The following is an 18,857-nucleotide window of genomic DNA, read 5'->3' on the forward strand; positions in this document are numbered from 1 at the left end:
CGTGTACAACCGAACATTTTAAACTCTTGCAACTTGCAAGAATCAAAGCCAGGGAAGTTTTTTGAGGTGTAAAACGAATCATATACGAGGTGTTACACGCGTTCATTTGAATTTTGAATTTTCGCGGGTTACGTATATTCGAATTTCGAATTTTTTGTGGCGTTATGTTGGTACTCATGTCTCTCACTTATGCCGACAAGCTCGGCCATTTTGAATGTTAATTTAATTGTTGACAGCTGCTTTGCTTGCACGTGTTTTGGATCGTCTTCGATTTTTACCCATTCAAAAAAATGAATCAAAGAACCTGTCATCAAATTTTTGTGTGAAAAACGAAATTAAGTGCGCGGATGCATTCCGAATGTTGACTGTGGCATACGGAGAAGCTAGCTTGGACCGAAGCAACGTTTATCGGTGGTACAAAATGTTCTCAGAAGGCGGAGAAGATGTGAACGACGAAGAGCGTGCCGGACGCCCGAGCACTTCAACAACAGACGAAAAAACGAATGAAGTGGAGAAAATGGTATTGACCAATCGTCGAATCACCGTTAGAGAAGTTGCTGAGGACCTAAACATATCGATTGGCAAGTTATGCGCAATTTGCGCGAAGCAATCCGCCAGAAACGACCGGATTTGCGGAAGAACAAAAATTGGCTTTGCACCACGATAACGCCCCTGCTCACACATCGTTGCTTGTGCGCGACTTTTTGGCCAAAAACAGCACACTAATGATGCCGCAGCCACCGTATTCCCCAGATCTCACCCCCTGTGACTTTTTCTTGTTCCCTAAACTGAAGAGGCCCATGAAAGGACGACGTTACGCTTCTCTTGACGAGATAAAGACGGCATCGAAAGAGAAGCTGAAGAAGATAAAAAAAATTATTTTTTGAAGTGCTTCGAAGATTGGAAAAACCGTTGGCACAAGTGAATAATATCTCATGGGGATTACTTTGAATATCTTTTGATAGATATTCATGAATAAATAAATAATTTTTGAAAAAAACACAAAATTCGCGATACTTTTTGAACACACCTCATAGAGTAAAGTCAGCCGAATCTTCGACAATCCTGATATTAGTTATATAGAGGCTAGGACAAGTTTTAGCTCAAATTTATCTATTTTAGGCACAAAGATACAGAATAAAACACACTCTCTTAGTTTTACTGGGATGACTCACATTTTGGTCCATATATGTATGCGGCACAAAGTCACCCGGAAGTTCGAAAATTTGTATATTTTTGACATACAGACCACTATAAGGGAAGGATTATCACTTACATATTTTCAGTTAGGAGTAGGAAGAATGTCACGTACTAAATTTTGTCGAACTCGATTGGTCGGATCCCAAGATATAGAATTTCACCGAAAAGTGGGCGGTGCCACGCGCATCGTCCAATTTTTACACGAGCTCTCATAAAGCTTTCTCGTACCATCATGGTGGTATAATTTAATGTCTTTGGCATATTTAGTTATTGAGTTATCGCGCTTTAAGTAATTTTTAACAGTACCGTTATATGGGAAGTAAGGTTACCCCCGATTTCAATAATTTTCACAATGTCTGTAGAAAATTTTAAGGGATTTGCATTCAAAAAATTTGCTCACAAGTGCCCCTTGTACTGCGATCCTTAGAGCTTAGTTATGGCATTTTATGTAATGGTGATTTGCAGGCGAGGCAGTGTGCGATTACGTCCATCTGCGAACTCAAAACTTTTTTTTCTATGAAACCCACGTACCAAGTTGCATTGAGATCTCTCAATTTTTACTCAAGTTACAGCTTGCATGGACGGACGGTCGGACAGAAGGTCAACCGGATTTCAACTATTCTCGTCATCCTGACCATTTAATATATATATATATATATATGTAACAATACATCTATCTAGTTTAGTTTTAGATGACACTTGTTTTAGATGTGCGTACACTCCGAGGCTCTAATATCGACTCGCACCACAATCTTGTTGCAGCCAAGGCTCGCACCCGCCTCTGTGCAGCAAAAAACGCACGTCAACAAACGCAAGAAAGCTCCGACGTCGAAAAGCTGCAATCACAACAGACGTCGAACGATTTTCTACTCGACTTGCACTCCTGGTCTCTAAGAGCACTCGTCAACAACTCGGTATAAGGGAACTGTGCGACGGCATTTCAAACTCCTTACGTACAGCTGCAGCCGAAACAATTGGTTTTCGTAAAAAGCAAAATAACAGTTGGTACGACGAGGAGTGCCGTGTTGCAGCGGAGAGAAAAAATACTACTTACCTCGCAACGTTACGATAGACCACACCACGTGAGGGATGCGATAGATACCGAGAGTTAAAGAGAGAAGCGAGACCCATTTGCAGACAGAAAAATAGAGAGGCCAAATGAAGAGCTTGACAAGCTGGCCAACAAGGGTAATTCTAGAAAATTCTACAAAAAAATGCGGCGGCTAACAGAAGATTTCAAGACCGGAGCATACTCTCGCAGAAACTTAGGAGGTGATCAAGTAACCGATGCTCAAAGCATACTAAAATTATACAAGGAACACCAGCCTGCTGAATGGCAGTGAAAGCATAATGCCATGAGAAGGCGAACCCGATTCCCTAATCGGTGACGATAGAGCAGACGTTCCATTCTCCGAACATGAAAAAGTTCGAAAAGCAATTACCCGTCTGAAGATTGCCGGTCGAGCTATTCAAATACCGTGGCGAAGAACTGATAAGGAGCATGCATCAGCTTCTTTGTAGAATATATTCGGATGAAAGCATGCCCAACGATTGGAATTTAGCTGCGCTCATGATTGAAATGTTCGATAGCGTTCGAGTTGTATACTTATCATCCCCTATACACTGATTTACTCATGCACTTCTGTTTAATTTCAAATCAATCCAGTAGAATATTTGTTGTACTTGTAGCTTACCCGCAGTCACACATTCGTCCGATTGAAGCAATCGTCGCAACGCTATGAAATGACATGATATGATTTGAACCGAAGTCAGCCATACCATTTACTCTTGATTGCCGAAGAACAGATTGTTCATGTTGCATCAAATCAGTTGACACTGGTCGATTGATTGTGTTTTTGGCACGACTGTTTGTTCTGACTTAGTCATTCTCGTTGTAGCTGATAACCTCATCGATGTTTGATCTGAAGAACGTAAAAAGAAAGTAACAGTTGCAGTTTGTTTGTTATATGGGAAGCAGGTGTGATTGCCGATTTCCTACACAGTTCCACATTCTAATAAGAATGTTTGGGTAACCTCACACCACATTTGCTTGTATTCAGTCAAGTAGTTTTTGTGATATATGATGTAACCTGAAAGTGCCATTTCCAATTTTTACAACTCCACGTATAAATCCCTTTCCTGCAATCATACTTGGGTCTCATTTATTTGCAAACAATTAAAATCTTTTTCAACTCTTATGAAGACATTACTAAACTAAACTTTCCCCTGACGAATAAAACATTAACATAAAAAATGTTATATTTTAAATCGGACACCCACGTGGACAGTTACTATAAGCCCCAAAAATACCACTAATTTATTGAGGAAGAGTCCGCAAATCCCTCTACGTACATGTATTGTTGGTCAGTTAAGGGCAACGGTCTCTAAAATGGGGAGCAATCGAATTCAGCGCGCTGGATGTAGAACACAGTAAATTGGCGAAGCCAGTGCGCACATGTGCGTAAATAGAAATATGTTTATGCCAACAATAAATTTCCACTAAACGCAAATTACATTTTAATATTAAATTAATTATTATGCGCATTGCTTCCTTCAACTAATTACCCACTTTATCTTCATTTTCTGGCATTTTGTAAGCGGAAACGCCTCAACGATCCACTACTGACTAGTTGACTGCCATATCGATGGTGCTCGAAATTCATTTCCTTCGCTTCAACAGCGACTGTGCACTGCGCCACGATGGGGCGCGACGGCCTGACGGTGAATTGGCAGTCGGTTGTGAGCAGTTCGACGAAGTCTGCTTGGCGGTTATGTGGCCGCACACAAATTTTCGGCTTACCATAGGGCGGAATAAATGACGTTGGCGGTAAATATGTGCACATATACACCTGAATGTATGTGTGTGTGCGTAGTTATGCCGACTTCTAGGTGAGCGGAGGTTTGCGCCAAGGTGTATGCAATAAACGCCCACATTCAACAGCTGTTAGTTGCCGCTGTTTACGTAGAAGCTTAGATGCATTAGGCAGCACAGCAGTGGGGTGAGCCGATATACATATGAACTAGAGGTCGGGGGTGGCTAGCAGCTAATGGTACTCATTATGCATCCGTAACTAAATACTCTCGAATTTCGGAAGCACAATGCGAATGTAGTAATGAATAGATTTATATAAGTATCTATACACACGTGTGTGTGTTCTGCGGACGTGGACTTGAAAATGCGGATACTCGCGTATTTATAAGCTGCTCATACATACATATACTCCTGTAGGCAGATGTGGCCCTGACTGTGGGTGTTGAATACCAATAACCACAAATTCGCTCTAATTAGGCTACAAATTCGAGCGTTATTTAATTGGTACTATCAGCATAATAAAACACACCCACCCGGCATATACATGTACACGTTTGGATTTGTGTGCGTTTGCATTGTCTGAGTGCGGCGAAGTAATTGCAAATCACTAGGGCACATGTACACACCTTATGGTTACCTATTTACAAATACAGCGGTGAAGTAAAAAACCTTTTTTCCGGCTGAAAATGATTATAATGAAGAAATTACTTCGATGGCTTATATACATACATAGATACGTATATACGTGTTTATAGAATTAGCTAAATACTAATTAAAAATACCTACCTATATATATTGGTTGTGTCGGGAAGGTTTTATTTACAAGTTGTATTTCGGCCGCAGAAATAGAGTGGATAGTTGACCGTTGCTTCATTTAGATATTTTATTTCTAACTTTTTTTCCAAATAATTCTTTAAGAAGAATTGCATGACCGCGAGGTGTGAGCTTTCATCTCAAAACTTTCAATGAGATACCTTACATTTTGATCGATATATTTATAAAGTCATTTATTTATTTATAAAAAAACCGGATGTTTGAAAATCTTATCCTTGTATAAAACATTAACACAGGGTGTTTCAAAGGTGTTTTCGGCGTAGGGAACATAGTAAAATATTAAAAATATGATTTATTATGTATATCGTTATATTTTCACACGACCAATTAAAACAAGTAAGGAAGGGCTAAGTTCGGGTGTCACCGAACATTTTATACTCTCGCATGATAAGGTGATAATCGAGATTTCATTATCCGTCGTTTACATATTTTTCAAATACCGTATTTGTGTAAAGTTTTATTTCGCTATCATCATTGGTTCCTAATGTACATATATATATATGTATTATACAGAGAAGGCATCAGATGGAATTCAAAATAGCGTTATATTGGAAGAAGGCGTGGTTGTGAACCGATTTCATCCATATTTCGTACATGTCATCAGAGTGTTAAGAAAATATTATATACCGAATTTCATTGAAATCGGTCGATAGTTCCCGAGATATGGTCTTTGGTCCATAAGTGGGCGAGGCCACGCCCATTTTCAATTTTTAAAAAAAGCCTGGGTGCAGCTTCCTTCTGCAATTTCTTCCGTAAAATTTAGTGTTTCTGCCGTTTTTTGTTAGTCGGTTAAGGCACTTTTAGTGATTTTCAACATAACCTTTGTATGGGAGGTGGGCGAGGTTATTATCCGATTTCTTCCATTTTTGAACTGTATATGGAAATGCCTGAAAGAAACGGCTCTATAGAATTTGGTTGACATAGCTATAGTAGTTTCCGAGATATGTACAAAAAACTTAGTAGGGGGCGGGGCCACGCCCACTTTAAAAAAAAATTACGTCCAAATATGCCCCTCCCTAATGCGATCCATTTTTTTATGGCTTGGTTATGACACTTTATAGGTTTTCGGTTTCCGCCATTTTGTGGGCGTGGCAGTTGGCCGATTTTGACTTCGAACTTAACCTTCTTATGGAGCCAAAAAATACGTGTACCAAGTTTCATCATGATATCTCAATTTTTACTCAAGTTACAGCTTGCACGGACGGACGGACAGACGGACGGACAGACAGACATCCGGATTTCAACTCTACTCGTCACCCTGATCACTTTGGTATATATAACCCTATATCTGACTCTTTTAGTTTTAGGACTTATAAACAACCGTTATGTGAACAAAACTATAATACTCTCCTTAGCAACTTTGTTGCGAGAGTATAAAAATGTAAATGATTTAGCATTGTGTTCCGTAAATTTAAAATTATAAACTCGTAAAGATTTCTATTCTCGGTGATTGCCCAATCTACAAAAAGGAAGACTCCACAATCTGTACCAACTACCGTGGGAAAAGTCTCCTAAACATCGCATATAAGGTTACATCGAGCGTATTGTATTGGACCTTATCAGTGTGGCCTTAGGCTTATCATCGGCATACGCCAGCAGCTGTACACTCTTATAAAAGATTGTACCTGCTCGATTAAGTTCTGCAGCTCGAATTATTTTCTCCAGCAGTAGATCGAAGAAGTCGCACGATAGGGGGTCGCCTAGTCTGAAACCTCGTGTGGTATCGAACGGTTCGAAAAGGTCCTTCCCGATCCTGATGGAGTTTTTGGTGTTGCTCAACGTCAGTTTACACAGCCGTACTAGTTTTGCTTGAACTTCAAATTCAGACATGGCGGCATAAAGGCAACTCTTTTCGTGGTGTCGAAAGCAGATTTGAAATCGAAGAAGAGGTGGTGTGTGTCGATTCTCCTTTCACGGGTCTTTTCCAAAATTTGGCGCATGATGATTTGCCAGGTCAAAAGCCACACTGATAACGTCCAATCAGTTTGTTGATGGTGGACTTTAATCTTTCTCACATTACGCTCGATAGAACCTTATACACGATGTTGAGGAGGCTTATCCCACGGTAGTTAGCGCAGATTGTGGGGTCTCCCTGTTTGTGGAATGGGCAGATCACACCTAAATTCCAATCGCTGGGCATGCTTTCGTCCAACCATATTTTTACAAAGAAGCTGATGCATGCTCCTTATCAGTTCTTCGCCGCCGTGTTTGAATAGCTCGGCCGGCAGTCCATCGGCCCCCGCCGCTTTGTTGTTCTTCAGGCTATCTATAACTTCAAAGTTACTGCTATTCGAACTTCATTATGGTCGGGCAATGGAACGTCTGTTCCACTATCATAGATTGGGGAATCGGGTTCGCGTTGGCTGGCTTTGTACTTTCACTGCCATTCAGCAGGCTAGAAAAGTGTCCCCTCCATAATTTTAGTATGCTTTGGGCATCGGTTGCTAGATCACCTTTGGTTGTTCTACAAGAGTGTGCTTCAGTCTTGAAATCTTCTGTTGACCGCTGCATCTTTTCGTAGAATTTTCTAGCATTACCCCTGTCGGCCAGCTTGTCAAGTTCTTCATACTCACGCATTTCGGCCTCTTTCTTTTTCTGTCTGCAAATGCGTCTCGCTTCCCTCTTCAACTCTCGGTAACTATCCCATCCCGCACGTATTGTGGTCGATCGTAATGTTGCGAGGTAGGCAGTCTGTTTTCTTTCCGCTGCGACACGACACTCCTCGTCGTACTAGCTGTTCTTTTGCGTTTTCCGGAAACCAATGGTTTCGGTTGCAGCTGTACGTAAGGAGTTAGAGATGGCGTCGCACATTTCCCTTACACCGAGTTGTTGACGAGTGCTCTCAGAAAGCAGAAGTGCAAGCTGAGTAGAAAATCATTCTGTTGTCTGTTGTGATTGCAGCTTCTCGCCGTCGGACCTTCCTTGTGTTTGTTGACGTGCGTTTTTTGCTGCACAGAGGCGGGTGCGAAGACGTGTTTTCCGTCTATCACAACATTATTGATCTGGTTGGTGGGTTTTCGATCCGGAGACAGCCAGGTAGCTTGATGTATTTTCTTGTGCTGGAATCTAGTACTACAGATAACCATATTTCAAGCCCCGACGGAGTCGATCAGCCTCAACCCATTTTGGAATGTTTCCTCCTAGAGGCTGAATTTTCCGACTGTACCGCCTAAGATACATTCTTTGCTCACCCTGGAGTTAAAGTCGCCAAGCACGGTTTTGGCATCGTGGCAGGATAAGCTCTCATAGGTGCTCCAAGCACTCATATAGGGGCATCTTTAGCCACATCGTCCTTCTCTTCCGTCGGGGCGTGCGTGCAAATCGATATGTTTAAGAACTTCGCTTTGATGCGGATTGTGGCTATACGTTCATCCACTGGAGTGAATGACACTACTCGGCGACGGAATCTCTCTCCCACCACGAATCCTACACCGAACTTGCGCTCCTTTATATGGCCACTGTAGTAAATGCCACAAGGACCTACTCGCCTCAGTCCTTGACCCGTCCATCGCATTTCTTGGACGGCGGTGATGTCAGCCTTCACTCTAACGAGGACATCAACCAGTTAGGCAGCGGCGCCTTCCCTATTAAGGGATCGGACATTCCATGTGCATGCCCTCAAATTATAATCCTTGTTTCGTTTGCTGTAGTCGTCAGCAAAAGTGGGGTCTCTCATCAGAGGCAGTTGATATCTTTTCATTGGGGACGATTTTTTACGTGGCGGGTCCCAAACCCAGCGCATAACCCTGTGTAGGGGATATTTCGCCTTCTCACTTTAGCTCGCCTTCAAACCGATGTTCTTAGGCTACCCAGAGGATACTTGGTCTAAAACCGGAAGTCGTGAGGTGCTTGAGCCATATGTAAAAGAATCGTTTCTCGCCACTCCCAAGTGCATGGCCATCAGGGAACTTTCCTCACTTGCGTGAAATTCTACACATGACTCCATCATAACTCTGAAGAAGTTATACCTATTAAATTTTCGATTAAAGCAAATTGGCTCGCTTTCCTTGTGATTGGAAGTGCAGAAGTCAATGGGCGGCCAACCTTTTTTCAACTGGAGCACTTAGCTCGTTTGCAATACTACAGTGAAATGCATACATTGTCTTAACTTTTATTAATTCCTTATCGGTTACAATTTTGTGTGCGTAAAGCTTTCTGCATAATATATTCTTTTTTGTCATGTCGAAGAGATATTAAAATATTCTGTTTGCCGCACCTCTGAACCAGAAAGTCAACTTTTCTGTTCTATTTAAACGTAACATTTTTGACGGTTTACGGAGGTCAGTCTTTTGGAAGGACTTAAAAGTAAAACCGAGCTTGACATTTTTTACATCCTTTCACAAAACTGTTACGATATCGACACCGTAAGCTGAGCCAACAAGCTCCGTTGACGCTTGGGATTCTACTATTGGTAGTGGGGAACGAGATTTATGGTTTGCATGATTCCGCCACTTCCTTTTGGAGTTCAGTTAGCATAAGAAGCAATTATGGTGCAGTTGTATCCATTCGTAATGGACTCTATTCTTTTGGTCCTACTACTTATACTCTTAATATTTGTTGTGTGTCATCTGTTATGTTGCCCAAAATTTGCGAGTAATCATTTATAAACGCACCTTCTTCAGAATCGACTTGATAATAGATACAACTATTATTTTCGACAGAGCCCTCGAATGGCCATTTTTTAAATAAAAATACTTTCCTAGGTGGAACACAGGGCCTCAATAAACAAATTATATTTAAACTTATTTAATACTAGGAAGATGGTCGCGGTCTAAATGCCAGCATTACTTATAATATAGGGTAGTCGAAAATGTCTTTTCGTATTTCTAATCAAAATTCAACTTATTTTTTAAATTTATAATGAAATAAATATGTACCATTTTGGTCGACCGCTTTTTGCCATTTTTCCGCTAGGGACATTATTCCATCAGTGTAAAACTTTTCTGGTTTTTCAGCGAAAAACTGCGACAAGTAATTTTCACAGGTTTCTCCCTAAACCAACTTTACTCCTTTAAGAGAGTTCTGAATTGCCCGAAACAAATGGTAGGCCATTTCGTTTCAGCAAAGAATTGCACATCATTCGGTCCATTAAATTTTTCACAGACAATTCAAGTGGTACCAAACATCGAGCTTCTTCTTGTAGCCAGCCTTTTTTAAATGGTTCAAACCCGTTTGTTGATCAATATTAAGTTCCTTGGCGATGTCATGGCTGCTTATGTTTATAATCTTTTCAATATTTTCGTCGACTTTTTCAACAATAGGTCGACCAGAGCGAGGTGCATCCTTCACATCGAAATTTTCGGAACGGAAACGAGCGAACCACTGTTGTGCTACACGAACTGATACAGCATCGTCTCCGTAAACTTCACAAATTTCTTTGGTGGCTTGCGTAGCATTATTCCTATCTTCCTTGTATACAAAAATTTCAAAATATAGCGAATTTCTTCATTATTTTCACTCATTTTTGAACAGCTGTTTTATCTTTAGTTAAATGAAGCTTAAAAGCTCACCTTTCCAACACTATATGGTATAACACAATGTGATCATTAGCACGACTGCAACATCTGCTGACAAAATACGAAAAGACTTTTTCGACTACCCAATATTATACCAGAATTTCAGCAGAATCTTCCAAAGACAGCGGTTGGGGAAGAATTTCAGTGTTTGTAGAGCGCACGCTGTTAGATTCCATGTTTCACATTTATATATAACTTTTGATTTTCTGGAATTCCAACGTTTTTGAGAAAGGGTGGTAGAAGTAAACTCCGGTAAATGTTGGTTGACAAAAAAGCTATTGTAGGGCGAGGCCACGTTAACTTTTAGAAGGTTTTATTGTGCAAGGTATACATGAATATAGGAAGTTATCTTATGAAAAAGGACGGCAATATTTGTTTCACTAAAAATAGGCTATTTTAAAAAAGAAATATACTTTCAAGCTTTACAATTTGTTAGAAATTATAAATTCCAGTTCCCCTGTTTAATCATTTTCAATTTTGAAGAATTGCTCTCCACGTAATCGACTATATATATTTGTTGGTGAGTATGTGTGTCTACGCGAATAATTTTCGGATCTAAGTATATTTTACCAAATATGAGTTTCCTTCGCATTGCGTTCAAATTTGCCATTTTCCTCCATACTTATTCAGATAGCGCATGTGCGTGTGTTTGTTGCAAGCAACACCAACATTGTGAGTGCTTGTTTATTTAGTGGTTTGCATATAAGTATATTTGTATGTGCGGCCTAATAAGCAGCTAGTTTGCTGGTTAGCAAATTGCTGTATCGTGGCGCTGTGGCATTGTGGCATTTGCATTGCCAGCAGGCTAATCAGCAAAGCGTTCTGGAGCGACATGGCCAACATGCTTGCGGTGGAAAAGGCCTGAAGCGTCCACCTTCAAGCACTTGTGGCAGCAGTAAATCAACTTGATTCACTTCCATTACAACGGCCAATACACGTTGTCGCATTATTTTGCAAATATTTTGTGATTTTTCTGTTGCTTTTTTCTGGTTACTCATTTGTTGTAGTGAGTGAGTAATTGGAATTTGACCATGCAGTCGACCGTGGCCAGCAATAACCCCAATTATTTTCACTTTTATGCTGAGCATAGCGAATCGTATGCTTCTTGCCTTATTCATTACATTTCCTGACATTCATTCAGTGCCATTACACGTGCTTCGTCATACCGTTATAGGAGCGCATGAAAGCATACAAATGTGTATGTGTAGGTGGCAAATATACACAGCCAATTCGGCGTATATAAGTATGTGCCTAGCGGGAGAATTTTTAGAAGCAATATTCTCACTAGTTTGGGCCCGAAGTCCAAACAGTCAGCTGATTTTTTCAACGCCGAAAACTGAATTTTCCTTTAATTTGGTTAGAAATCAATTTAAATATATTAATTTAAAGACTCAAACAATTTTCTGAGGCAAGTTTTATCTTTAGGAATATTTTAATTTTGAATTCCGTCGGTTACCTTCAGCTTTTCGTTGACAAATGTTGAACATCTGACTCTGCAATGCTCCTTTTCTGTACCGGCTTTCCAAAAGTACTAGTAAAAGTAGTGTTTATCACACTAGTTCGGTTTTAGTGAAAAAGTGACTGGTAACAAATTACTTTTTTTTGCCAGATTTTTTGGATGTTTCAGCTTAGCGCCTTATTTTACTTAAAGATACTGCTATTTTTATGATTTGATGTCTTATGCTACAAAAATAACCAGCAGCCATGTAACCCTTTAGTTCAATTTCTACTCTCTGGAATACTTATATTTTGAATTTGAAAAATTGGCTGCCAAACATTTTTCTGCATGAAAAATTCGTTTTTTTTTCGCTTCGTTACCCTATGAGGTTGCAACTCCCAGATTCTGGTTAAAAATAGTAAAGTTTTATATTAGCTCAAATCAGAAACACGACTCTCCAGTTCAAGTAATATCCTCAAGAGCAATTTTATTATCGCTTTTGTTTCAGCCTATCGGGTTTTTAGTAAAAAATACTATTTTTTCGACTTTAATCTCTCTCGCTCTCTTTTAATGCAACTTTCCAAAAATTATAAAGTTCGTGGACTAGTTCGATTTTAGTCTGAAATTAACTAGTTGTAAACCGGTGGTTTTCTTCTTCTTTCTGACATTTTACCGCAGAGAATATATATTGGCAACTACATATACAATTAATAAATGTACATGTGTTGGCATGCTCCGGCGCGTGGCCTGGTGATCGTCGGCGCTTGCGGCTTGTTTTCTCTCCACTTCCACTGTCGCTATTTGTTTGCATTGTGAATGAGTTGTAATGCATTGTAATGGTAGTCAATTTGATTTTAATTAATGCCTAAGTAAATTTAATACGAAATGGCAATTATTTTTCTTATAGGCAACGAAACGTCGAAGCTTCGACAGCGCAACGAAGAGGGCGTCTGTAACATGTAGCATTCACCTATTAACACACATTATTGCACACCAACGCACCTACACAAGTAATCAAGTATTTATGTGTGAATAAACTTGCATTTTCGTACATCACGCCCATTATGCTCGCTCGGCAGCGGCAGGCAAATGGAAGCTGGCAAATGGGACCTGCCGGTGACTTTGTTAATTGAAATAATTGAGTCTCATTTGTTGTTGTTACGCACTTCACTTGCTAATGTGTATTAAATTTACTGCAGGTTTGCTTGGCTGTTACACGAAGCGAAGATTTATGCCTGTATATTGACATTTTTGTGTGAACGCTTCGTAATTTATAAGCCTTTAAAGTGCGGACCGTAAATGCAGTGGCCAAATCTTAGGAAGCTTCACGAGTGCTCGCATAAATTATAAAATATTTTGTACTGTTATTTATTGCTATTGCAAATGGTTTACAATTATTTGTACGCCGTGCCATCGGTGCGTTAAAAATGTAATGCCTTTAAAATTTCAATTTAAGCTTCGGACATGCGGAATTTTCTCTTTTGTAGTCGCAGAAGTTAAAATGGTGTACTAGACTTATAATTTGCTTAAAAGTAAGGTTGTTTGTGAGATACGAACTGTAAGCAATGGCGTTCTATGCCAGGTCCATATAATCTTTTTAGAACAGTTCATGTTCTAAACTCACTTTGTTACTTTTATTATATAATCTTACGTTACTAGAGTTTTCGGTGAAGAGTTATCTTGAATTATTTCCATTATATGGAACATGGGTGTGGTCATTAGCCAGTTATATCTTTTCTCGTATTGTAATATAACTTTATGATCGTTCCGGTTAAACCAACTGTCGTGAACTTTCGTGCGAGTAATAACTGTAATCACATATACTTGTATTTTTTGGCATTCTGAGGATACTGGTATCGGTAGTAGTCCAATACTACGCCCGCAATACACTGTTAACCTAAAATATAATTACATATATTGTAAATTAAGATACAAATTTGTAATTTGGTTGCGATAATCCTATAGAAGGCAACAATTGTGATTTAAAAGCGCTGTGGGAGTGACTACATACTCTAACAGCTTTAATGTACATATCTCTCAAACTAAAGCTATTTCAACCAAACTTGGTGAAAGGAAGCCTTTTTAGCGCCTCTTCACATGCCGTGAAAATTTGTCAAATCAGATAATAAACCGTTCACTCCACATATTATGGTTATGTTGAAAACTACGGAAAGTGCGATAACTCAAGAAATAAATGCTTCAGATGTAATCGATTTTACACGCGGGGTGTTACGGAAGAGCAGCTTAGAAGCCGGTATCAAAATTGGGTAATGGGCATTGTCCTGTTCACCTTTAAGTAGAATCCTGGGTCTCGGGAACTATTGGACTAATGTCAATTAAATTGGGTCATAACATTATATAGACAATCTTATAATTAAAGAAAAATAGGTAAATTCGACTGTGCCTACTTCGCATATATAAATTTTTAAAATTATTGGAACAAAGCCATGCTCAATAAGTGCCTCTGATACGGAATATGTGGACCTCAGCAGCTATAACTATTTTTCGCAGAACAGTGAAGATCTGAAGATTACTTTTAAAATATGTACATAGCTCCCACATATCCAATGTAAGAAGTTGAAACTTCTTGCGAATATGTATCCAGTCAAAATGTAGAATATGATAAATCGTTTCACGAATTACCCTAGCTCCCATATAGTACTTACATTATATTTGCTATTCTAGCACCAATGCTAAGCAGATATATATTTACATATAGCTATTTAAGCCCATTTGATCGAAATGTACTATGTCATATTTTATTGAAATTAAGTGAGCAAGTTTTCTTAAAAATTATTATTGTTTACTCGTTTTGAATTCATTATTTTTAATTTAATATTTAAAGGTCAAGTGAACCTCGAAATCTTTTGTCACAAATGCATTTTCTGTCCATTTGAAAAAATTTTCAGCTCTGCGTATGTGATTTGCCGCAATACTCAACATTCTCACTTTTTGCGTCAGTCTTTTGAGGGAGGAATTAGAGTTTCAAGGTTTCCATTAGCAGCATCTTTTTGTATTCCGATACAGCTCCAGATCTTGCACGTTTTTGCTTTAACCTATATTTGTTCAGTGCCATATTCTGGTCAATTTTGCAAGCGCATACATTGTATTTTTTTTTGTCCGCTGAAATATATTCCGGTGGATCTTGGATTTTCCTTAAGCCAATACATGCCGTAAATTTGAGAGATGTAGTAATTTCAGAGCCTTATTCTTTTTGCCATCTTTTACAACTGTCTTTATACTCTTGCAACCAGTCGCTACAGAGTATTAAAGTTTTGTTCACCTAACGGTTGTACGTATCACCTAAAATATAAATGATCAGGATGCAATCTTGTTGACTGTCTGTCTGTCCGTCCGTCCGTGCACGCTGTAACTTGAGTAAAAATTCAGATATCTTGATGACTAACAAAAGTTTGAGTTGGCGTAATCGGACCACTACCACGCCCAGAAATCGCCATTAACCGAAAACATATATGTAAAATGCCATAACTAAGCACAAATTAAGGTATAAAGCTGTAATTTGGTACAGAGGTTTCCAGTAGCAATAGGCATCTATGGTAAACATTTTTTGAAAAAGTGGGCGTGGCCCCGCCCTCTAAAAAGTTTAATGTACATATATCCTAAACCACTTAAGCTACAACAACCAAAATTTGCTGAGTGCAAATCTTATAAGAATTTAGTGAAATCCCATATCTTGGAACCTGACCAACCGATTTCGACAAAATTTAGTAAGTGACATTCTTCTGACATTTTTAAGTCACATTGTGAAAATAGACGAAATCAGACAACAGCCACGCCTGCTTCCCATATAGCACAACTTTAAATTCCACTTGATTCGTTCAGTTTCCAATAAACAAATCAAGAAGCAATTAATATAACGGGACAAAGCTTCTCTAATAATGATCTTAATGTATGCCACCTTATGACCAAAAATTGTTTAAATTAAATAAAAACTGTTCAAGCCCCTAGGTACTGAGTGTTTAGACGCCAGTATCTATAGTTACATTTATATCTATATTATATAATATCTATAGTATGTCTGATATTTGAACTCTTTACATCTTCATACAATGTGAATGACGAAGGTACTTACCTATGTACCTGAATTGTCTGTCCTTCAGCACCAGGCGACGGTCGTTGTGCAGCGAGTTTTGAGATCGAAAAGGGTGACAAAAATATAATATTTTCGGAATGACATGAATGAACAAATTCTTTTATAGATATTCTTAAAGGTGCATGTTTTCCGCGTTGTGTCACATACCATGGTTTGCAATCTTTTTTAGTGCGATTTTCAACTGTATAACAAATGTAAAATATGTAAATTATTATTATTTAAACAAATTGAACGTGAAAAAAAATTTATAATATAGCACGAACTTCACCGATTTAACTGCAGTAATTTATGAGAAAAGAATTTTACAATTTTATCGTGCTCTAAAATTCAACCTTCAATAACATTAACAGAAAACTGAATTTTGACGAAATATTTAGTTCATGAGCTAATGATGTGTTAATTTTCAAAATCGGTGATTTAGCGAAATTTTTGGGATCCACTTGCCGTGGATTTACGAACTTATCTCAGGTAATTTTTTCAAGTCATGTTTGAAACAATCATTTCTGACAGGATTAATGAGTGATTGCGTGTTGATAAGGGGTTTATTTAAGATACTTCAGAGATTTATAGGAAGTATTGACCCGATTAAGCTCATTTTTTATTTTAATAAAATTTTAGTGCTTTATGGAATACGTTCGTTTCGTTGTTATAAATACCGTTAAGTGAAAGATACTGTTGTATGATGTTGCGAGAATAATAATATAATTGGAAAGTTCAGTAACACATTTAATTAGAACTATCTTTTAATTATCAAGTTACGCAAATGCATAGGGCGCAAGAATTTTACAGCGGCAGGTTGCTTAACTTTCATTGCATTCATATTTTATTTCAATAGAATATTCTATTTGGCCATTTTTGATACTCCATTTTCTTCATCAGATAAAATATACGATCAGTTTCAACTGTTCAAGATATTAAAACTTTTGTATGTTTAATTAATACTATAATAGCTGACCCCGCCGCCGTTATCCTGCGTGAAATTATGTGTTTTGAAATTTAAAAAAAGTTGAATTTATAATTTATATTAAAGTAACGCAGCTTAATTAAAAACATTTTTTGGTTTCTGTTCCGGTGCTTAAATGTACAGAAAATATTGTTTTTCAACTCGTGAGCACGCCATATATCTGGCCGTGTTGAAAACATAGCATTTCCAAATTTATGCCACACACTATGCGACTATCCTTGTGTCTTGATGATTGTCATCTCAAATGCAATTTTCACTGGAAACTGAATACGTTTGAACTGAAATGGCAAATCGTTTGAACTGAAATGGCAAATCATTTGAACTCAAAGGAATTCGTAGAATCAAACATTCTGCCCCTTATATTCGATAGCTGCATCACAATCAGCCTGGTTCCATTACACAGTTTCGGCGCATGAAGATTGCGACACATAATAACGACAGATCCAACTTTGAGACGCAAATGATGCGGTGGCATACCAAGCCTTTCCAAAGAATTTAGAAATTGCACTGGATAATTCATGGCGTCGTTTTCATTATCAAGACGATCGATCGATTTGTATGAGCAAAATTGCGCGTGCACTCAAGGAATCTTAGTTTCGATAATTTGGCCAATGTCCGAACATTCGTGATGAGTTCATCTTTCGTGAATTAATAAACGCTAGATGGAATTTATGTCAAACCACCGGAAGTATCAACCGGAATTGACACATTTCCAATTTTCAGCGAATACGATGTAAAATATCTTAGGCAATGTCATTTTTGTTCGTATCCCATAATTGACGCGAATTTGAAGGCTGAACTTCAATGGCATGCGAAGTAGCTATCGCATGGTCCATCGTTTGATTGCAGTGATTATCATGTTCCAGCAATTGTAATTGCTTGTTTGCTTCTCAAAAAGTTGCACACACCGTACCTTTCACACTACACAATGACTCAAATGAAGGTAGAAACAATCGTAGTTTTTCGGGTGGATTGTGTAAATTCATCCCAATGCATTAGTTGAGACACACCTGAATGTCCATCTACTGGTTGGCCTTGTTTTCTGCGTAACTATTTCTTCGACGATGCATTCCATGTATAATATCAAGGTATTTTCGAATAAAGCAATGTCCTCGTAAACGTATCACTGACGAAAGTTGAGAAAATACTCGTCAATGTTAGTTTTGTTGCTGGCGATGTTGCCACTGGCTGTAATGTATTCTCTGAGTTGAAATACACGCTTTTGCCATTCTCCAAATGAACTGTGAGACGCACAACAGTCGGAAAACGTTCATGAATTGCAAAAGTAAATATCGTTCAAAGCGCTTTATTGCAGTTCACATATGGACCGTATCGTTCAAGACCAATAACCGCCATATTGCTTCCTTTGGTGATGTACTTACAAACGTATTTGATCGATTACACCAAAATGCAATACTCAACATTGATATGAGTTTTGAATGGGAATTAGACAATAATTGTGAATATAGTACGATCCATGTGTTGTCAACTTCGATATTCACTATTCTAAATTTAATACTGAATTTTCTGCCATTGTCTTCTGGTGAACGACGTCGATAGAGTGAATCCATCATTTCTAGTTTGTGTTTCCGAAAGAAAAGCACGTGGATAGTGTTTCGTGCGTTTATTCTCAGACATACAAACCGAAGTGGGATTGTGGTGTCCGCAAGGTCTATGAACCATATTGGTTTTCACCACTTCGTATAATTTTGGATTAATCTCTGGATCAGGAATTTCCGCAGATATGATTGCATCAATTTGATCTAGTGTAACCAGCATCCACCATCCAAAGAAGAATGTGCAGCATCTAACAGCACCATATATACCATATATAAATAAATAAACGAATATGTACCCTTTTGGTGAACTACTTTTTGCCATTTTCCCGCTGGAGATATTATTCTATTAGTGTAAATCGAAATTTCAAAATTTCCATAACGGAAGCGAATTTGTTCATTATTTTCACTCATTTTTGAACA

This window comes from Bactrocera tryoni, chromosome 2 (assembly GCF_016617805.1).
Source record: "Bactrocera tryoni isolate S06 chromosome 2, CSIRO_BtryS06_freeze2, whole genome shotgun sequence".
NCBI lineage: Eukaryota > Metazoa > Arthropoda > Insecta > Diptera > Tephritidae > Bactrocera > Bactrocera tryoni.